Raw genomic sequence first — 24,150 nt, 5'->3', positions numbered from 1 at the left:
TCACTTTGGGCACCAAAAATCATTTAATGCAGTGAGTGTCAACTCATATTTAGCATATCTTAAGAAGAGAATAGAATATTCTTGTCCCTTTTGCACAATGGCATTGAAAACTCATTATAAGATTGGATTTAAGAAACATTTCCATTGCTTACTTATTTTAATTATTGCACTTAAACACTACATTTTCAACAGCAGCAACAACAAAAAGTCAAGGTAGCATATATAATTCTTCACTCCACTCCTTTACCTTCAAGCATCTCTTTGAGGAACGTTATGCTGAGACCTAATCATTAACCCAAATTCTCATAGTCAGATGTGTGGACTGGAGATGATACTCAAGTCCTTTTTTTTAAAATAGTCTTTATTAAAACTTTTAAAAAAGAAGATAAAAACTAATGTAAATTAAGAAAGAAGAAAGAAAAAAGATAGCATGAAATAAAAAAGTTGAAGAAAAATAGAAAAGAAAGGAAAAAGATACGAAGAATTGGCTTCTGATAGTCTTTACAACAGTTATAAATACAATTATATTTTAACCTCTTTCTAAAGTTACATCATAATATTCTTCTTACTATCATTATCCTGTTTAATCATCAAATAAATAAATAAATAAATAAATAATTTTTTTCATTTTAATGCAAAAAGCCCATTAGAGGTTTCCAGTCACCAATAAATGCAGATAGTGTATTTTCTCTAATCAAAGAAGTTATTTTATCCATCTCAGCAAGATCTATCCATTTTACCAACTGTTCCTCCATAGTGGGAAGTGTCAAATCTTTCCTTCTGAGTTCGTATCACATGAGTCCTGAGATGACAATTAAGATGATACCTAGAGCTACCAACTACCAGGGCCAAGGATGGTAAAAGATGCTGAGAATTGTGTTTTAGCAGCATTCGGAAAATTCCATGGGAAAATATTTAATTGAAATGCCATATCTATTATTCTCAGATAATCTGAGAAGACCAGGTTTATATATCACACTATACTATAATATGGTTTGCCTGTTTACAACTTAGTGCATTATGTGAAACTAACCACAGAAACGTATAAACTATATTTTAAGGGCTGCTTTAACATTGGAAATGTCAAAATTGTTGGAGCTACAAATTTGGTAGAGCAAGGTTAGAGGGAATTTGGGATATTTTTTTTTTACTGTTTTATGCCACTTTTTTACTTTTTAACAATTGCTTATAACCTGGCTGTTCTGCCAAATGTTCTGTGCCTAATGGTGTATAACTTGCATATTTGATTGCTGTGTGTTGGGTGTCCCAATTTTTATTTTTTGTATTTTCTATTTCTGTAAACTGTTTTATGGAAATAGATGGCTTATAAAATTTTGTAAAAAATAAATATACAACAAAATAATCTATATGATTGATTGATTGATTGATTGATTACCTGGCATCAAGTTCTTGTCAACTCTTAGGGACCACATAAATATATTTTTGCCATGATGATCTATCCCAATCTATATATTTAGGTGTATGTAAATGTTTAGGTCTCAAAATGTATGTATGATTACAGAAAGTAGTCTAAGCATAATGTTGCTGAGTGAGGTGCTTAGCATCTACATAAAAGGTAGACAGAAGAGAAGCTTTCTATCTAAGTTTGTTTTTTGGCAGGATCTGACCATATTTCAACCACATCTATGACCAGCATAGCTTTGCTTGTACTTAGTTCCTATTTTTCAGCAAAAGTTTCCTTCTGTGAAGGTGTCCTCCTTTTTAAAAAAAGTGTTGAGGCACACTGTTTAATTTTCTTTTTTTTCTCCTTTCTCTCTAGCTTTTGTCACAATGGAAAGACAGATCATTGTTACTTATGGGCTATTGCAGAGTGGAAGTAGTTGCAAAACACACATCTCTATTGCCGATTTTCACTGTTTTAGATGCGTAACAAACAGATTAAGCAAGGCAATGTGGCTGCTGCCCGTATTTATTTCAGACTAAAATGCCATGTTATGAAAATTATGAACTTAAAATATAACTTTTCCTACCTTTCATATGCTGAATAAAGATCTCAGTTCAATGTCTTTCTTTCCTTGGCACAGAGCTGTAGTTAGATCTTAATTCCCTCTCAAGTGACTTAATGGTACTGTATTGCTTAATTATAGCAGTTGCTAACTCCATCCGCTAAGATGTAACACTGGGACCCAAACATCTGCAAAATTTAGAAAGAACAGAGGATGCTGCATAATAAGACATCATTTTTGCTTTTATTTTGTTTTTTACTTAATGTATCAGATACTGAGCAAGTATTGCTAGAGTTATGCAACTTTGTATAAGGGTGTTATATGATATTGTATGTCATTGACAATATGCATATTTGTAGGTATACTTTTTGCTCTGTGTGTAGCAGTATTGTCAGAAGCAAAGGATTACATAATGCAAATCTATTCTTGTTTATTAATATAACAGTTATAGAAAAGGGTTCCATATAGTGAGGTCTCTTCTCATAAACAGAGCACTAGTAATGAAAGGACAATGACTTCTAATGGGTCAGTATACAGTTAATATTATAATTTTTATTATTCAAATAAGAACTGAATAATGATTTTGGACTGGAAACTCCAAAGAGTGTTTTTGATTTTTTAAAAATGTTATGTAAGAGCATTAAATATTAATGTCATTGTTTATCTAATTCAGGGGTGTCAAACTCAATTTCATTGAGGGCTGCATCAGTGTTGCAGTTGCCCTTGGGGGGTGGGGGGGGTGGCCAGGTGGGTGCAGCCTACTGGGTGGGCGTGGATGGAGTGGATGTGACCTACTGGGTGGGCATGGCCAGCTCTATATTGTTTGCGTCAATGGTGCCTGTGGGGGCCTGGGTAGGAGTGGAACAGATCTGAGAGCCTCTGGCAGAAGGGGGTGGGACCAGGGCAAGTGCCAAGGCATGGTCCACTGGAGGAGCTCACTGTTCCTCTCAGGCCATGCATGGGGGGGGCTGGATGGTGGTGCGGGCTGCCCGAAGCCCTGGGCAGCAGAGGTCAAATGCCTAGCCTGGCCCTTGAGCACCCATGGCACCAAGCCCAGCCCCACTTCCCCAAGGGGGTGCCCAGCTGCACTTACCTCCTCCTCAAGGCTGCTGCTGCTGTGCTTGCTCTCCTTAGCCAGGTTGTTCATGATAGGTACCAGGGCAAAGTCAGAGGGAGACTGAATGCGTTTCAGCATAAATGGCCACCAGAAAATTGTACATTGGCTCCCGGCCGGCCAGGGCCAGGACCAAGGCAGTGGGGGCCATTCCCTCACTGTTTCCAGGATGGCTTCACAGGCCACATGAAACCACTTCATGGGCTGCATCCGGCTCCTGGGCCTTGTGTTTGACATGTCTGATCTAATTAATTAAATTAATTCTATCTATATATCTATATCTATATACTTGTAAGTGTATGTGCATGTATCCACACACATACATGCATATACTTCCCAGATGTATTGGCTGGGTTCTGAAAGTTGTAGTCCAACCACATTTGAAGGGAAAGAGCCAGACTGGAAAGATTGGTTTAGAATTTTTGCTTTGGGCTCATGGCACTGTTGCAAATTCTTTGTGTGCAACCCTTGATTCAGCCAGCGTTATTTAAGAATATTCTTTTTAATAATACTCTAGGATTTGCCAGTATATAATTCAACCCAAACTTTATGGCTTAGATCCAAAGAAATAGGAATGGGACTTGGCTTGCCTTTTCTCTCTATAATCCATCCTCCTGGGCTTTTTTGAAAAAGCCAGTCTTGAGAGTACAGATCTCTCAGTAGAATGTAAGATGTAATGTGAGGACTGCACTGGAAGGCAGAATTAGTGGACAGTTGGGGCTGGAAGAGCAAGAGAAGCTTAGAGGAATGGTAAAGCCGCCTCATAGAAGAGAATTCAATATAAAAATGTTGCATTTGCTAAAGATCTTGAAAAGGCTGCTTGTTGCAAGTTATATAAGATGATTTCATTAGAAGACAGAGATTTAGTTCCACCCAGAGTAACCTTCTGTAACAGTTCCTAAGTAACTACAAATAAAGCTATTCTAATTCCCATTTATAATGTTTTTCTCCCCTGGAAAAAGTACCTATTTAAAGTTGTTTCTGTTGCTATAGAAACTGTTTCCCAGGCATCAGTAGACATAGTTCAGTAGATATAGTTCAGTAGACTGTCAAAAGAATAGGAGTCACAGGTGTGCAGGCAAACCTGCATGCTTGTATGTCTGGAACAAAATGAGAAAACATGTCAATGTAAAGAATATAATACCATTTAGTGGTGTCTTGTATCTTTAACTGTATATTGCTCTGTAATTGCAGAACAACATTAAACATGGAGTGTCAACACTATATTAAGAAGAGATTTTTAGGAATATAGGGCAAATCCAAACTTTCAGCTTGGACCAGGACCAATATAAGCTATCCACTGCTTCTCAAATTCAGGAACCAGTGACATCGCCTTCCTCCTCTTCCCAGCCCATCACAAAGGCTCTCCATGTCTGGGTTTTCCAATGTTGATTCAAAATTGCTGGTTTACAACCTGAGTTACCTCAACTCCTTCAGGGAAGAAGTTCTTCAGTGAGCTGTTCCATTCTGGTAACAACAGGAACTCTGATTGGCTGCAGTACCTATCATGTCCCCTCCCCTTCAGCAGCCAGCTGCTATCTGGGGCACCAATTTTGTCCTGGACTGCCAAGCTGCTATAATCTCTACTGATTGGAAGTTGCTATTTTTTAGAAACAATTTTACTGATAATCTAATATGGCCTTTTAAGTCAATGAATAATCTTCAACCCTAGATGCTACCCTTTAGCTCTTATATCTTCCAGGGGCAACCTTTCGGTTTCTAGCCAGGCTATTTAAATCATATTCCCTTTTCCTTAATACTATAAATTTTTACTTCCCCTTTTTTTTGATTTTTAAAAATTTCTTTTAAGTTGCAACTAGGAATATTGCTTTGTTTCTATGAAGCTGAATTATCAGTACTTCCTTGCTATAAAATCTCCATAGACCTACAGAAGAAGGAAAGAATGAAAAAAAAAAAACCCACCAAAGTGTTCAATGATGGCAAAGGGGAAAAAAAGGAAAAAGAATGTTAATGCCAAAAGAGATAATGCAGAAAATCATATATGGAAATATATGAAGTAGCAAAGGAAAGACACAGGGGTTATTAGAAGGGAATCCCAAGGCTCAAGCAAATATCTTTAGGCACTTAGCAACTTTTTAACAATTTTAGGGTACTAGAGATATAGTTTTCAAAACTACTGAAAAAAATTTTAGAGAAAGTATTTGAAACAAGTGATTCTTGTAACAAATTTTGCAGTGAAGAGTGATCTTGTTTGAGATTGCAGACATCGAACCCTTCATTCTGATTCTATTTCATCTCCAACAACCATCAGAATCCAGCACCACTAAAAATGATCAGTTCTTGCATTGTTTGGGAGGTCTTCCCCATTAGCTTCTTGTTGAGAATTTCCCCCCTAAATCATTATACTTTTGCAAACAACAAAGTTTTTCCAAAAGTACTTCAGTGATTTGGTTAGTTCTATTTGTAATCTGCATATAGACAACATGATGCTTAGCACCCTCAAAGGCGTAATATTGAACTGATATTCCGGCAGTTGTATTGGTTATGATCAGTGCTTAAGCTTTTGATAGAGTTACTGTTGACCAAGAAGACTCAGATTCGAAGCCATTCTCAGCCAGGGAAATTTACCAGGTAACATTTTGGCTACTGTCAACCCTGTCACAGTTATTTGTGAGAGTGGGGAAGGAATTGGGAGAAAGAGTGCTTTATACCCACTTTGAATTCCTGAGTAGTAATATAAAAATTGGAATTCGTTTATATTATTTTTCAATAGTTATATGATACAAATTGGAATTCATTACAAATTTAATAAAATTAAGGTTGCAATAAATGTCATGACTGAGAATATTCTGCATCTGGAATACCATTTATCATAAAATTAGCTCTGAACCTGACTTTAACCCCTGTTGATTTTCCAGTGAATTAAAAAAAAAAAAACTTTAGCCAGCTATTTCTTTCACTTTTTTCTGGGCTGAAATATTGCAGTGAAACACATTTTGGAATTGAGCCCAAATGCCTCAGACAAAACCCTGGCTTCTTTGAATGGATGAAATTGTTATAAGGTTTAATGAAAACTATATTTTGAAAATGGCTTAATGGTCTTAGTGTGTTCTCCCTCTCTCTTGGTATAACATGGGCCAAAATCTTCAAATTACTTACTCAATAGTCATCTCATAAGACTGCTCCAACAGCTCTCCAGAGCTAAGTGGTTTTTTTTATAAATGCAGCTGAAGGATTCCCCCCCCCCTTTATTGCTGTTATAATAGTTTAGCAAATACTCCCTAGTAGACTAACGCTGGAAGCAAAAAAGTCCCTTGGGACTATCACCCATCTTGGCTTCCCCTTTACTGCTTTGTTTTCATAAGAAGTTTATAAAAGATAAGTGTCTCCCTACATACAATGTTAGCCTGTAAAAAACAAATCTATAGTTTCTTTTAGTGAATAGATAGAGTTGCAAATTGAAAAGTAAGTCAGTGGTAGACAACCTGGTACCTTTCCCAAGTGCTTTGGACTAAAATTCTGTCTAAGCTAGCACATTCAATAATCAGGAATTGTGGGAGTTGTAATTAAAAACATCTGGGGGGCATAGAATTGCCTATTTCTGATAAATAATATAGCTGGCCTCCAGAGTAGGTTAATAGATAACAAGGTGAAGTCAAAATAATCTGTTAAGTTTCAAGAATGGGCTACTTTACATAGTCTAAATGAAAGATAGGATTATTTTCCTATTTTCTAATATTTAGCCATTGTAGAAAATAATAGAATTGAAAAATTGGTGAGTCCTACAAGATGGATGGCAGATTTTTTTTCTTTAGTAATATATAAGGTGTCCAATCTACAAACTGCATGTAACATGTAAGCCACATGTACTTTATTGTGTCTCTCAGACATCTTTCTAAAATCTAGTGCAGGTTTTGGTAGCAGGACCTTTCTCTGAAAAGAAGGACTTAATTTGGTTTCATAAATATGATCTCCAATAATATAGTAGCACTGGTACATGCCCATAACCTTTGCAAGCCAATTTTAAAAATATTATAGGCTATTTTAGAACAGTTTGATACAATCATGGCACCATCTAGACCAGTGGTTCTTAACCTTTTTGAACGAATCGCCCCCTTGAGCCGATGAGGAAGTTGTCATCGCCCCCTCCCCCAACATAACCTCTCAATCATAGGAAATAATTCTTCAATTTATGCAAACACTTTTTTTGTTTTCTTTAAAATTGTCATCAGGACATATTGATGCAAATAATTTATTTCCAGTCTTTTCCCCATATCTCCCATATTCTGGCCAATGGAATGCCACTGTATGGGTTAGAGGCTGCTGCACAATGCGCATGAAGATAAGCGATGCGTATTCACATATGTACGGCGTTCTGTACTGAAGCTAGCTGGAGGAACATTTGAAAACACAATTCAATCCACTAATAGCGAGCGATCTGATGTTTTTGTACGACAGATATATAGTGATTCACTGTACGAAAGTCTCAAAAGTGTCCCCAAAACATCTCACTCCATCGCCCCCATATCGCCCACTTTTCATTCCTGTCATCCCTTTTCATTCCATCACCCCCCTGAAAAATGAAATTGCCTCCTGGGGGGCAATATCGCCCAGGTTAAGAACCACTGATCTAGACTATAGAGGATAACTAGGAGAGACATGTTTTAAACAAATAAGTGAACTAAATCCTAAGAAGATCCCAAGATAATTGAAGCTGATATTCCCAACTATAGATAGGATATGTCACAGAGAATATGTGATTGCACATAAAATTATATATGCAAATATGTTCTTTTATTATGAGGATGTATATAATAACAGCAAGAACAGGAATTAAATTGGTAGCAAAAAGTCAAGATTTATACAGAGCAGATTGCTCAAGAAAAAGAGGCAAACAACTAAAGATTAACCGGTACAGATATGCATTATTTCACTTATAGATGAGTTAAGAAGATGAGGATAGTGCTCAAATGAGAAGTTCAAAGGATTTATTTAAGAAAATTACAGAAATGAAGAGAGTGATCATTGCCTACTTTGTCTTCTATCACCTACAGACTATATATGAAGGTTTGATCACTGCACTAGACATTTTGGAAAGTGAAGAGAAGCAGGGCCTAGATCAGGGGTCTTCAAACTTGGCCATGCTGGCTGAGGAATTCTGGGAGTTGAAGTCCATAAGTCATAAAAGGGCCAAGTTTGAAGATCCCTGTTCTAGATAATATTACTAACAACAAAACCTCTGGAGCTGATGAAATATCAACAAAACCCTTTAAAGCAGCGGTTCTCAACCTATGGGTCGTGACCCCATTTGGGGTCGAACGACCATTTTACAGGGGTCGCCAAAGGCGATCCGCCATTTTTCCCCTTCAGGGGGCGGTGCCGTGCATGTGCGCCACGGCGCGTGTAAGCGGCGCATCCGTGTGACGGGGGCGCCGTCACACAGACGTTGAGAACCGCTGCTTTAAAGTCTTATAAGTTAAACATAAAACACTTTTTCAGTCTCTAAATAGTTACTTAAATAGTCAGATCTGTGTATGCTTTCTGAATATTAACAGAAAGGATGCTGATTATATTTCTGGAGGTAACTATTTCCACAAGATAGATAATGTTCACTTTCAGGTTCCTCTTTGCTGCATCTCATGAGGAATGTAGACTTTAAATATATATTTTCTTCATGCTTTGGATGGGCAGATTCTAGCTGGATTAAGGATTGCATACATTATCACCAGTACCATGTATTGAAAACCAAATGGCAGCAAATGCAGCACTCATAGTAGAGGTTTGATGTGACAGTATTTGGAATGCCCAACAGTATGTAACAGGCAGCTACATTTTGTACAAGCTGAAGTTTCTGAGTGTTTTTCAAGGGTCATCTATATCCAGGTGATGAGCTCATGAATTACTGTGGTCCAGGTGATGATGGCATGACAGCTGCTCTAAATCCAGATTATGGATTAAGTTTTTTTGGAGCTTTTTAATTTTTTATTATTAAATTTATTGGCTACCCAATAATGGAATTGCATAATTGGAACTCTCACAGAAGCAGTGATACTGCTTCTGATACTTCCTGATATTGAAGGAAGTTTTTTTTAACGTAATTATGGAAAAACAATATAAGTACAGAATCAATTATCTGTTAAAGCTAAGCAATGTGTATTTTAAAGGGGGGGAGGTATTTATCATTCTTGTCAAGGAATTAAGTCATAATAAATCATAGTTAAAGCACCGAAGGTAGTCTGGCAGAAGCATTTTAAATTGATCAAATATTCCTGTGCTATTTATAATAATTATTTCTTCATGTGTACATGTAGAAATATTAGGGAATAAAATAACTCTAATTTTACTGCTAAAACGGGCAGCTCTTCACTTCTTAATCACAAAATGTTTCATATCAAAGCATATGTCACAATGCTAATATTAAAAAAAGACATCTACATTCCCTCAAAGGCATCTGAGACTTGTCTGTGGTTAGCAATTCAGCTAAAAATAAATGTAAGATTCAGGAAGCATGCAGTTTTTCTCTTCTGCTTCAGTCACCCATACTGCCCCTTTGCTCCTTGTTCCAAGACTTCTGCTATTTTTGAAGCTGCCCCGCGAAATCTCTGCCAAATTTACAAAGACTAGTGAGGACTGGCTGTGAGTGAAATCAGACAGAAACTGACAGCATAAGTCAAGGGCAGGCAGACACTGGTCAAAGGAACAAATTACTTTTTGGAAAGAGAAGGAAAGCGAACAAAGAAGACTAGACAACACTTGGAGACATGGAAACTTTGCTGATAGTCAAATAGCTCCATTAGCTTAATATGATATTCCCTTTCATATTTTATACTCAAAGCAGGTAATATTTATTTCTTTGCTTTTAAGTGGCAGATAAGAGATGCAGAAAATGTCAGGGTTTATAAAGTGATATTAAGAGATATATTTAGATTATTGATACAAGTTGATAGATGTACCACCTACAGGTTCTTGAAATATTTTTTGTAATCATTGTATAACAGCTCTCTAAACAACTAACAGAATTATTTGAAATGCTAATGTTAAAACATGAAGGTAGGTGCCTTTTGTCATATTAGCCTTTCCAGAAAGTTAAAGAAAGCAAAAGAATATGTAAATTTTCAATAGAATGTCTGTAGAAAAACATTTTTAAAGATTTGCTGGATCAGACTAAAAATATAAGCCACAAATAATCCTCTCTTTTTGCTAGTTGTTACAGTTCAAGGGCCTGAAATTTTCTTTTATTTCTTTTTGTATGGAACCCAAAAGAACCCATTTGGATTACAGTAACTATCAGTAACATTAAAATAATTGTTATAATGTTATGTCAAGATAGAATTGAATGATTGGGGTTTTCAAATATATGTTTTTGTACTGGAATATAAATGTAACAAATAAAAGCTTTTTTAAATAGTTTCCTTGGTTACATACATAGTATCTATCAATCCACAGAATGTTAACTATATTTTTTTTAGAAAACAAGAGTATATAACATCACCTACTTCTATTTCTTGCACATAATTAGCTACATATTTACAATTAAGATCTAGCTTCTCTTTTGAGTTTTTGTTGATAAGGAATTGCTTCTGTGCATTCCATGCAGGCGCTTTGTTTTTTAACAGACATTACCTTTCAAATTTCATAAAATTAATAATTCTCAAAGTGCTTTTAAAAGTTAATGATATTCTCAACTTTCCAGCATGACTTGTCCTTCATAGACAGCATTGTTGCTGGATTTTGTTTTGATTTTGTTTTATACATTGTTCTGCCTTATAATACGCAGGTAAGAAGAGCAATCTAAAATGTGGGTGTGGAAGCATATTATCATTTTATCACCCTCTCACAGCTTTTACAACGAGGGAATGATCTATCTCTCCTGCATCTTTTCTTTAATGGCAACTTTCATGTTCTTTACTAAATTACTTCTAATTATTTGAGATGAAGCACTAATGTGCTTGGCAGCAGAAAAAATGACATGCTCTTTGCCCCAATTTACAGCCAAATTCTAGAATCTGACTCAAGTTAAATAGTATCTTAATCTTTGTGTGGATTTATCCGGATGTTTGTATCTTGGCTGCAAGTCAGAAATCCATCAATTGTTGCATTTTGAATTATTGTATAGATAGTAGTTTGCTCTGAATACATGAGGGACGTGTATTCTGCACCTTCTGCAATCTTCCTGGCTGGGGAATTCTGGGAATTGAAGTCTGCCCACCTTAAAGCTGCCAAAGTAGAGAAACACTGCCCTGGTTTGCATGTGGGTCAGCAGTCCCCAAATCTCTGGTTTCATCCTGCTGAAATTCAGTGGCTAGTTGCTAAGATTTTTTTGTCATTTTCCAATGGGAATCTAAAAAAAATAAAATAAGGTAGGCATAGTGCAGGGGTAGCCAACCTTGGCTCTTTTATGACTTGTGTACTTCAATTCCCAGAATTCCTGAGCCAGCATGGCTGGCTCAGGAATTCTGGGAGTTGAAGTACACGAGTCATAAAAGGGCCAAGTTTGAAGACCCCTGGCATAGTGCATCTAAAAAGCTTCTTGTCAGAAACTCCCTCAAACAAGATATAAAATAAAACAAGCCGCTTCATCTGCTTGGCGATATGATAACCCTTTAGCTGCTGCTATATAAAACAAACTGGTGCTAAAAAGGTGTATCTTCAGTTATTAAAAATGGTTTCCTAGCCATATCTAATTAACAAAGAATTGTAATTACATCCCAATTACTGTAAAATGACATAGTAGTCTTTCCTATGCATTGTATAGATACAAGGGAGCACCTGAAGATTCAGTTTGCATCCAAAAAGCATGTTTGTGGCATATACAAGTAGTTCTCGACTTACAACAGTTCAGTTAGTACAATGGCACTGAAATAAGTAACCAGTGACCATTTTCCACACTTACGACATGATCAAAATTCAATGCTTGGCAACTCACCCATATTTATGACGGTGGTTATGATGTCCCAGCATCATGTGATCACCTTTTGGGAGCTTCTGACAAGCAAAGTCAATGGGGAAGCCAGATTCATGTAAGAGCCATGTTACTAACTTAACAAGTGCAGTGATTCATTTAACAACTGTAGAAGGAAAGGTTGTAAATTGGGCAAAACTCACTTAACAAATGCCTCACTTAGCAATGGAAATTTGTAACTAATTATAGTTGTAAGTTGAGGACTACCTGTATTGTATCAGACTGAATTTCTTCTTGTATTTTTATATTTTGATTTGAGGGAGATGGGCGATTCAGAAATGTGAAATGTAAATAAATAAAATTTCACTGTCATTTAGGATTTCTAGACTAATATCTAATGTGGAATGTAAATAGGGCAATTACCCCTCAGAAAAGAAAGAAGGCACTTCATTATTTGAAAAAAAAAACTAGATAAAATTTGTCTATAAGAAAAACATATAAGAAAAATTTTTAAAAATATTTATGAAACTTTGGGGACAAGAATTTATATTTGGCAGAATCAACTAGAAAAAATAGAGTTGTTTTATATGTAAACCCACAGTTACAATGAAAATTGTTAAGGAATGATAACCATGGCAGATACGTAGGGATTGAAATCAATTGGAATGAAACTAAAATTATGGTATTGGTATTATATGTGGCAGATGATAAAAAGGAATATCCTTTAAGAGACTAATGGAAAAATTGATAGAATTGTCTTATGAAAATTGTTTTTTGGGGGAGGGGGGAGATTGGAATGGTGTGGTTTGCTGACAAAAAGATAGAATCTCTGTGAAAAGAATTAAATCAACACAAAGTAAATTGCCATTTTTGTTTTCCAAATTATAAACAATTTTGAGCTTATAAATATACAGAGATATATACATGGTTGGTGATTCTAAAGAATATATGCATTTTTTCTGAAAGGCACAGATCTTTCTCAAGAATAGATAGTTTTGGATTTCTAAGAAACTAATTAATATGTACTAATTAAGTGGATATATTACCAAAATATCTTTTTCAGATCATAGTCCAGTGACTTTAGTATAGAAACTTCGCTGCAAAACAGTGGTTCTCCTCTGTCCCATTGCTTTTGTTCAATCTCCTGCCCTTTAAATTTTAAATGTGAACAATTGATCTTGAGGAAAAGAAGGAAACTTTTTGAAACATCTTTCTTCCTTTTTTGTCATTTGGTTAGTTTGCATGGTAGCTTCATTGCTTTATCCAGTGTAATGGCCCTTGTTAGACAGAAGGGTGCTGTTTCTTCAATAGAATTTTAAAAAGTCCATAAAGAGCCTGTCTGACTGGAAGAATTACTCACCTGAAGCAACTGCCACAGATGGAGCAGACTGCCAGCTGAGTAAAACAGCAGGGGGACCTGCTGTTGGCCAGATTTGACTGTATCAGTGCAGGTGTCACTGCAGTTAATAAGAATTACTATTTTGGCTTGTTTTTAGCAATTTTAGAGACGAGAGTACTACAGAGAAAACCTTTATAAGCCATAAATATAGAGGAAGGGACACTTTTTAAGTCACAAAAAAAGAAATTGGTATGACACACACTTTTATTATCATTTGTTTTTTTCTTTGGCATTCAGAACTCTAAACACCACAGTAGGAAGATGAATTGTGCCAGAGTAGCGATTTCATTTCTACTCCACCAATGGGGAAATAACAAGCAAAATAAAGAAACTTAAGAAAACTCAAACATGGCAGACATGCAACATTTGGTCTGAATCCTTGTAAAGAAGGATTGATTGTTTTAAACTCTGAGTGAAATGGCTTTAGATAACTGGATAACACTGCCGTCAAAAATTGGAATATTTGTAATGTGTGGATAAGGCACATTTTCCCTGGATGTAAACATTTAGGAAAGTATCAAATAGTTTACACAATACATATTTATATTGAGCATCTGTAACCATGTATATGACCAAGTAGCCTATCCCTGACTATAAAATACTTTGAACAATTAGAAAACAGGATGCTGCAGTAATAAGCATCAGTCTTCCTAACCCTAACAGCCTCATGCTAGTTTCAAGGTTTGATTTGTTGGTGGTTAGTCATTTGCTATTCTCTGGTCATTTGGGAATACTCCAGTCTTGAGGCTGTCCCTGAAATCCAGCCATAATAGCATGATTGCCTATAAAGCTACTATTTTATGGATCACTAAGAAGATTACTTCTCTATAATAATTTATGAAATGGAGCTCTAAAAAAATTAGGATAACGTTGAGCTCTGGACTGAATATATGAATTTTTCCACCAACAGTCCAATGTTCTGTTTTCTATCTAGAGCTTATTTAGAACTTTTAGGAAGAATATCTGTTTTCACGAGAATCTGAATGGATATTATGGCCATTCTGCATAGCCTGTACTGTTTACATTACCAAACATAGAGTCTGTCCAAGAAATGCTGTATCTTTGTTCATTATTATAATGGACTACATTAATAGAAAACATTGACTTTGCAGCTAATGAAAAATGCAGGTTTTGGAACTACTGCAGCTTTGGGTAAAGAACATATGTGGATTTGGGTTTGATTCCAACAGACATAATGATTTGATTTTCAAAAGGCTCAAACACTTCACTTTTTTCTTAAAAAGAACATTTTATATACATTACATTTCTTCTGCTTGAACCATTCCAAGAAATTCCACAAGTTCTTGGAATGCATTAAGAATGGATCATGTTTGTTTGTTTATTTCTTTCTTCCCTTTATTCTTTTCATAAATAACTCAAGGCAGCAAACATATCAAATACTACTTCCTCTTCCTATTTTCCCCACAAACCTGTGATGCGGATTGGGCTGACAGAGTGACTGGCCCAAAGTCACCCAGCTGGCTTTCATGCCTAAGGTAGGACTAGAACTCATTTTTCTGGTTACAGGCTTGGTGCCTTAACCCCCAGATTTAAACTAGTTCTTTGTGTACATTTGAATAGGATTCCTAAAAGCAAAACAAGGCAAGCTGTTGTGGTTGAAAAAAAGTAATTCAGATGGTGGCATGCAATGGATTTCAAATGGCATTATACCAAAGTGTATTTATTTTAAACTCTGAAAAAGTTCCTGTGTACTGAATATTTTAGTTGCATATATGGGAAGCATTCATGAAAGTCTGTTTTTATGGTATAAATTCTATCAAAAGTTAATGTCTTAATCACATAAGAATAAATTTAAATTTCTGAAATCTCCCAAACCAGATTAGATGCTCCATATGGCATGATCCTTGAAGACTATTTGGAGTCAGAACATTACAAACATATGAGTTGTGTCAATAAATCTCAAGCCCAATGTAGTACATCTAATATCATATTCCAAGCTTTTGGATTCCTGTTCACAGGATGTACGTATGTCTGCCATCTAATACAGCCTAACCAACTCCATAGTTTGCATAATTGTCTTTGGGATAGCCTGTCATAGATTACATCTTAGGAGACAGTGTTTAACTTCAGATTCCAAACCATTAGAACTTTGCTCAGAAGATCCTGCTTGACTGTCTATATATCTATATTTATCATCTATTATCTTTGTCCTCCTATCTTTATCCTTATCTTTATCTTATCCTTATCTATAGGATAAGATACTGCTATTCTTAATGTATTATTTACTTCTTCAAATTGTATTTATACAGTAGTAACCAAAGTAGCATTGTTAAAATTGAGCTGTACAATGATACCTTGGTACTCATTGTTAATTGATTTTAGGGGTTCAATGAGTACTAAAAATGACCATGTGACTTACCACATGACCCTTTGTTTTGGCCAGGAAGAACTTCCTGCCTGTCCTTTTTCTTATGTCAACAACCTTCCTGTCTGTTCTCCATGGCTATCTCCCTATTTCTACCACAGAGTATCGAATACCAAACAAATGATGAGTACTGGGACAAAATTTTCACGTCAAATGAGTACCAAATTTGATGAGTTTTAAAGCAGTCAATACTATTGTATCAGGTAACATATACACAAATTCACTTCTAGCTGATCTCTTCTAGTGCTTTTCCATACTTTTTTAAGGAAAGATTTACAAAAATGAGCATTTTAGGACAGCTATTATTAGTTATTTGGAAAATATTGTATTGATATAGGACATTTTATGGATTCTTTACTTTTAAAATTTTATGAACATTACATAAACTGTATTGAGAAATTTATTTATTGTATCATTTGTAGAATATTAGTAGTAAAAGTTATAGTTTTATTTTACAGAACACATTCTGATATTGTCTGCACTGAATATTCTTGAGAGGAACAATTAGTGAAAAATCCTTAACGACAATATTTGTAGGAATGTCACAAGGGTATCTGAATTCCATTATCAGCAGGAATGTTTACAGGATCTGATCAAAATAATCAGTATGGCAATCACAACAGTGCAATTGAAACTCTACTTTTTTTAAAAAAATGTGCATTACACATTTTTACAAGACTCTGTGGATACTACAATGAATATCTTTTGTAGAAAGAGTAATAATACTTCTTATATTTACCGTTTTTCCTGGTCCAAATGATTTAACTCCATTTATAGAATAATTTAGTAAAACTAGATGGAGGGAGTGAAGATGAGACAGAGGAATTCAGCAAAGCAAAAAATAGGATACAGTTTATATTTCCTTTGAGGGGCTTTCCAAGGATTTTTTGGAGATTACTTTGAGGGGCTTTCCAAGGATTTTTTCCTATTACTTTCAATTAGTGGGACTAGATAAGAGAAATAACTTACTTTTGTTTATTTTTAAAAGAAAATAAAAAATCATTCATCTTGAACTAATTATTAGCTAGAACAGTTTTTTATTGTGTTCTGTGAAAATCTATAGTTCTTCCAGAACTCAGTGAGGTTCTGTGAGAGATTAAGGGCAAAAAGGAGGAAAAAAAAGAAGAAAAAAACCACTCAAAAGCAGCCAATTTTCTACTACAGAGCTTGCCTATTGATTACACATTCCATATTTTTTTTTAGCTAACAAGTACCATAATTTGAAAAAAAATGGGAAAACCCTGAGATAGAACACAAATATACATATGTACCCATCACACTACTAAATGTTATGCTCAGAAAAGGATTAAGAAATAATCAGCAATATTAAGCTGAGCTAGCTAATCTGAAGTAGAAGAGCACCCCTGCCATGTATTTCCAAGTAACAAATGTAACGTATTTAGGAAAAATTCACAACGCAAAGTTTTGCTGCACCAAAAATCTCCGTGATGACAAATGCTCCTTTAAAAGTATTTTGCAATGCATACGTCTCTTGCAGATTAAAGACGGATCAACTGAGAATTCCTGGATCCTATCTGTACCATGACTTTGGTTGCATTGTGCTCTTGATGTCTGGAGTTTTTCCAGTAGCTAAATGCTTATGTTAGAAACATAGCCAATGCATTGATGGATGGATTGATCAAAACTATTCAAGCTGTGAATTCTTCTGCTAGGGGAGTTTCTTGAAGAGAAGAGAAATGCAGTTAAATTACTGCTTGTTTTTTTGGGGGGGGCAGCTAACCACATATTAGAAAAACCCAAAGACTTTAGTCTTCAGTCAGACAGACAGGTTGTAATGTTTTTAAGATAAAAAGCAGAAAGGAGAATAAAAACACTGTAACCTTAAATGGTCTTAATATGGAGAAAGCAGGACCAAACAAAGTTTATTATTTGCTTCCAAGTAAACTAGTTAAAGTTCAATGGTTTAAAAAAGCATACTTTTTAGGAGAGGAATCAGGATCAATTAAAATTCTTCAAACTGCATAAGCTGCTGATGAATCTCATTTATTCATACCAATTCTGTTGAAGAAACAATGATGACACAACTTCCAAGAAATCAAGTAAATACATCATGTGTGGAAGCATTACAGTGGGAATTTCTAAAATATTTTTAAGACACAGCCTTTCTTAAAAAATGAATGCTACTGATTTTAAATTTGTAAACGTTATTTAGGTTTACAAACTGTAGCTGCTTATGGATATCACACCACAAACTGTCTAAAAATGCTCTTGAAGTAACACATATTTCCAATTTGCTTCCTCCAAATGTCTTGGGATCTACATTAGTTCAAATCTTTCTTTCATTTCATTTAAAAAATGCAGTTCCCTAAAGCCATTCTGGTTTGTCCAGATTAACAATAGGACTGCCCCAACAGTTTGAAAGAAGTGCTTTGTGACAACATCAGAAGATTTCAGAAGTTATTGTTTGCAGGATTGTTTGCTAGCTATTAAAATCAGAGCAATAGCATTGGAAGAAACTTTGTTATCAAGTACACTCACTCCTCTATGATTGATGGTAGCATGGTGAAAAGAATATCCTTGGAATATTATGAACAGTGATGTCTTGAAAGATATCATATACACTCCAGAAAATTAGCCAGTACTTATGATTGGGTTTGCAATCCAGGAAAATGTATTCTACCTTTGAGTAAAATTAAGATATTCTAGTAAGAAGATTGACATTTGTACAATTTCCAAATGGTCCTAAATTTTTTGGAGACCTCTGGCAAACCCTATCCTGTCCTTCTGAATTTTTATAGTAGTCTATTCTAGTTCCATAAGAGAAACTTAAATTGAAAAGAACAAGTACAATGAAGAATTGTTGGAAGGACTTCATTGGATGTGTGCAATTAGATGTTTCCATATTTTTCCCAACATGTAAAAGAGCATAAACAGTAGAAATCAGTGATTGTAAAATTGATTTAAAATGTCTGAAAGCTCACTAGTTTTGCTTATCTCAAGAGCAGCAAGCAATGTATTGTTACAGAAATAAAAAAATCCATGATTTTCATTATGTACTATCGGTTATTCTGATATTATTAGCTGAGGGACATTATACAGCACGGGTGTCAAACTTGCCACATCACGTGACGTGTCGTGGCGTATTTTTTGCATTGCCAGAACTGGGGTGGGTGTGGCCTCAGCATGATGCAACCGGCCCGCAGACTGGCAGTTTGACATCCCTGTTATACATCCATGAAACATTAAATGCCTTACTGTGGAAGTAAATGTATAAGTAACAGATTTTTGAGATGTGCTGCTTCCTGTTTCATAGTAGATATTTTAAAAGAGGGATACTGTGTAAATGAGTGTTATTTTATTTTTGTACACTTTTTATATATTTTATAGATGTGAGACTGAATTGTTAAGGAAAATTGTTATATTCTTCCAGTGTGAATATTTAAAAGAGTATATTGGCAAAAATTTCAGTGGGAGTCCATAAAGCTATAGTTTGCTTTCCTTTTTGGGTAGCATAATACTAGATTAGGCATGAGGTCTGCCAAGTCTCTTTTTCTGACCTTTTAAAATTGTAACAAGTAAATCTTACATGTAATTCACAAAATAATGTAAAAAGGAGATAAGAGTAATATGATGGTTTAGTTTGCATGCATAAATCTTCTGTTCATTTATTTCACATATCTGCAGAAGAAACCCATTATTTCTGATACCAATATTTCCAAAGGCTATATATTCCCTGGCTTGTATATTTTGAATAGACCTATTTTTTCCCTCCAGGGAATTTTTCAGCATTGTTTGAAGGCAGCCTAAATACATGAATGAAGAACGGCACTTACAATGCTTCATAGGCTGTGTCCAAAATGAAAGACATTGAACTTTTGATTTTCTTGTGTCAACTTCTGGAACTTCTTGTTGTAACATTTTTGAGCATCCAAGAGTAATGTGGGATATTTAGGAAATGTGAACTGAATACCTGGCCTGTCTCACCCATTTCTTTTGTTTTCTGGGGTGGTTTGGTCCAAAAGGATTACAGAAAGTAATTTGCCATGCACATTTATTGTGGATAAGGTTTTTATTTATCTTAAAGTTTAAAACTGATACAGGATTCCATTCAAAGGATTTCATGTTTCTCGTATCGCAGCATAGGGTGGTATTATTATTAGACATACCCTCTTTAGATGCTGGGGGCATGATGAAGATGAAAGGTAAGTTTGCCTAAGGCTACCTGCTGCATTCATGGCTGAGATGAGATTTTAAAGTAGGGGCCCACTGTCTTGTAGCCATTGCACAACATGAGCCCTCTAATAATAACAGCACAGTGGCAAAATATCTATAGGCCATGATACAAAACATGTAAGCCAGTGCTCTCTGTTTTCCTGCTCCAGCTTCCTGTGAAATAAAATATTGCATTTCATATGAAACATAGTTTATACTTGAAGGGGTGGAGTGGCACTTTGGTGAGCTCTTCCATGAAACATGAGGGGACCTCCACCAGAAGAGAAAGTAGCCCTTTTGTTGCAAGCTAGGCTACAAGAACTTTATTCTATCCAAGAAGAAAGAAGCTTCTAATACTTTTCCTAACTTTAGATGAAACTTCTCAGAATCTCTTTTTCACTTCACTTAGGAAGAAGAAACCATTGGCCTTCCTGCTGTTAAAGAATTATAACTCTCTGTATCCTTAAGCATTGGTCAAATTGATTCCTGAAAGCCCCAGCCTGGGTGAGAATTTAAGAGTTATAAAACCAAAATCTCTGAAATGTACAACGTTGGGAAAAATTGTTTAAGAAATGTAAATAAATGTTGAAAAAATTACTTCCATATTCTATCTTTACATCAATGTTAGAATTATAAAAATTTATAAGGCCAGCAGTGCTTTATCAGCATAAGTCATAGGTCAGGCATGTCAAACTTGCAACGTCACATGAGGTCGCACGACATATTGGGACTTTTTCCCCATTGCTAGCAATGGGGTGGGCGCGGTTTCAGCGTGATGCATCAGGCCCACGGGCTGGCAGTTTGACATGCGTGTCATAGATAATTCAAAGTTGTAAACATTCCTACACAAATTTGAACATCTTTGCATACATTCTGCAAAGAATAGTTCCATAATCCCAGATACAGATATAGATAGATATAGATATAGATATTCATCAAAGACTATTTAGTTTGAAGGTGAATTTACATGATATACATAAGTTTAAATGTTCTTTCCCAGTTAAGTAAAAAAAAAACACTGATTGCATTCTTAACATCTGTTTAATATGGTTGATATCATTCCCTTTAGGCTTCAAAAGGCATGATTTTTTTTAGATCTCTGGTGTGTGTGTGTGTGCATGCGCATTGTGAGATTAAAAAATGCTCTATTAATATCAACCAAAAATGAAGTTGGAGGGGTTAATCCTTTACCAGTAATTACATGTAAAACAATCAGCAGCAAACAAAGAAAGTATAGGTTCCACTGTCTCCTTTCAGATTTCCATGAGCAAATACATGTGTGTAAACATTGTCCCTAAGATCCATTACCTCCTTTAGCAAATTGAGTCCATTCTTTGCCTGCTGCTGTAAATTGCTTCTGAGGACACCAAATGTGTCAGGTCTGTCTATGTCCTTTCTATTTTCAACAGCCTCCTTTGGGCATATTGAAGGATAATAGGATGAAATTGAGCAAAGAAACATGTGGACTAAACAATGTGGATATTTTCCTAACAGTAAGATATATTAGGATGGAGAATGGATCTCCAGAATGTGTAGCTAAGCACCCTATTGCGTGAACAATTTCAATAGGACAGAGCATGCTAAGAAATGTAATAATACAGCAAAACCAGAATCAGACAGGGATTCTGTATGTTCTAAAATCCTTTACTAGGTTCACTTTTTGTTTTACAACAGTTAATTAGAAATATTGTTTTGTGTTCCAACATCTTGCTGTGGTATCCATATTTCCAATGCTTCTCTTTCATAATTTTTGCTTCAAAAGCTGTGCAATACTTCTATGTAATGCTTATTTGTGTTTTTCTGTGTATTGCTTATATTGATAAGGCATGTAGATACTTTTGTGGGATATCCATTAAATCTGTACAATTCATTTCCATGGCAGAAGAAACATTTCTGTTTTGAGGAATCTTGCGGTTTAATTATGCCCCCAAATTTGTTAAGCATTCTTTCCACAATTATCATTCAATCTTTTCTCCATTTTCCCAAAGAAGAAGAATATATCAGTGTGTTGGGTGTTAAGTGGGGGATTGGAAACTTTTTGAACAATGTAGTCTTCAATGGGCAAAAGATGTCAGCTGCATAGAATGTGTCCTAAATGGTTGCCTTATTCTGTTTGGTTAAGAAAGAGGAAAGAATTCTGAATGCATTGTGCTGCAGAAGAAGATTCTTTTTGAGAGATTCCAGATGATAAAAGAAAAGAAGATATTTGTACTGATGGTAACTTTCAATCTACAAGGAAGCATACTTGATTTCCTTATAAAGGGGACCAGAAGCATGGCAAAAGAGTTCTTGGGAGCCCTCAATATTCCATACATTTGATTAAGATGTTATTGGCTGATCATTCCCTGCAATATAAAGCTATATTTCTTGCTTACTTTCAAATCAACGCTACAGGACAATTATCCACCTAACACATGTAGATTTTGTCATGGCCATTCATTGTTCATAATAGCTTGCTTCCAATCAGCTCAGAATCAGTCATTTCCTCCTGCCAGTGAAGATTTTTAGTTGTTTTTTTTTCAGATAACTTTTAATTCCTAGTAACACAAGCATGTTCATTAGTTTTTTTTCCAATGACAATTTATTTCTGGAGAAACCATCATATTACGAAGAGGGTGCAGATAATTTGTACTTACTTTTGCTATATGGGGCCTTCCAAGCTTTTTATGATTCAATTAAATTCCAAAGGAGGGTTTATGAGTTCCTCCCCCTACCCTTCTTGCTCCATTTGTTAAGAACATGTCCTCATGGTGGAACCTCCATCAAAGAAAGAGACTGAAGTCAATCAAGGACAAAACTAGTGTTTTTCATTGGAAAGAAGGAATATGCCTTCCCCTGTATGATCATTCTATGTCGTATGGAAGAGGGCAAGAAGCAATATTGCCATTTGTAGTGTTTCAGCTGATCCACTGCGAAACCACACTCTCCCATCTGACTATGTGACACTATGCCACAATGATTATTTCTATTTTGTCTGGTGGAGGAACAGAACCTCACTTAGCAACCAAGGTTGTTGTTATTTTTTTGTCGGGACACTATCAACTTTGTGGAACATTTTCCTGGAAATTGATATTTCCATTAGTATGTGTGTGCGTACATGTGGATATGTGGAAATATGCCACAAAAGAAATTCTAGAGAAATTCTGCAAATAAGGGAATTAGGGAAAAAAACTCATCACTTATCCCAGTGTTAATTATTTTCACTGGTTTCATATCACAGAAGAAATGGTTATGTTGCACCATAATTCTCATAATGTATACAATATTTACATACAACAAACACAATGATACAATTAACATGTTTAGTCTTCATTTTCAAAATCAGAGCTGCAATTAAAGAAGTGTTTAAAAAAGACTTTTCTGCTGTATATTTTGATGCTTTTAAGTTCTGGATTTCAAGGTAACCCTTTTTATCAATTTCTTTAGTAAATTTAAATGATAGCTTGTTTATGTCCTTGTTAATCATTTGGTACCATGGCACTTTAACATGTTTCCTCTAAGATCAGTTATTTCTATATGATACCATCAAACATTGATGGACTACAGTTGTTATCACTATTAGATTGATAGGATGCATTATTCAATGTATCAGAAAGGCATGCCTCAGATATATAGTTATTTTTCTGTTCAAATTCAGAATGGGAACTAAAAAAAATCTTCAAACCATTTTCTTTACAGAGAAGGAAGAAAAAGAACTGCCAGGTTGAATTTATAGTCAGTTCAGTTTGGTGCATTCAAATTGTTTTGTGGTATTCGCTTAATTATCTATGGCGTATCTCATGCTCTAAAATCATACATAAAAGACTGAAGGCTCAAGAAGCTCAAGACAGTTCTGATAATGAGTCCCTGACAGATGCATGATGTGACATGGAAATACATATTGAATCAGAGACAGAGGGCATTCATTACCACAAGTATTTCACCTTCAACATAAATATGGGCTACTCTACATTTACTCAGGGATTATTGCTGCATTTTCAGCTAATTATCTTAAAGCATCTTGGCCTTAGGTTAGAGACGAGTGATTCCTAACAATCCATAGAATGAGCAAAAGGGACTTGGATTATCCCTTTGTTAAGTACATGACATTACCTTGGCAACATACCAAGTAGAACGGTAGAATATCATACAGTGAATGTCTTCTTCTTCTTCTTCTTCTTCTTCTTCTTCTTCTTCTTCTTCTTCTTCTTCTTCTTCTTCTTCTTCTTCTTCTTCTTCTTCTTCTTCTTCTTATTCTTCTTCTTCTTC

The 24,150-nt window shown here is 35.3% G+C and overlaps 1 long non-coding RNA gene across 1 annotated transcript; it reads left to right on the top strand.

The window, feature by feature from the left end:
* Positions 1–9,735: 9,735 nt before the first annotated feature.
* Positions 9,736–23,275, top strand: LOC120301392. Its single transcript, XR_005554878.1, has 3 exons — positions 9,736–9,880; positions 20,312–20,406; positions 22,025–23,275. It is a non-coding gene; the product is annotated as an uncharacterized LOC120301392 (long non-coding RNA).
* Positions 23,276–24,150: the final 875 nt, after the last annotated feature.

The sequence above is a fragment of the Crotalus tigris genome, unplaced genomic scaffold (genome assembly GCF_016545835.1).
Source record: "Crotalus tigris isolate CLP2741 ecotype Arizona unplaced genomic scaffold, ASM1654583v1 scf7180000024382.2542628, whole genome shotgun sequence".
NCBI classification, from domain to species: Eukaryota; Metazoa; Chordata; class Lepidosauria; order Squamata; family Viperidae; genus Crotalus; species Crotalus tigris.
Note: the sequence above shows the minus strand (reverse complement) of the source record. Positions and strands in the feature narration are given on the sequence as shown.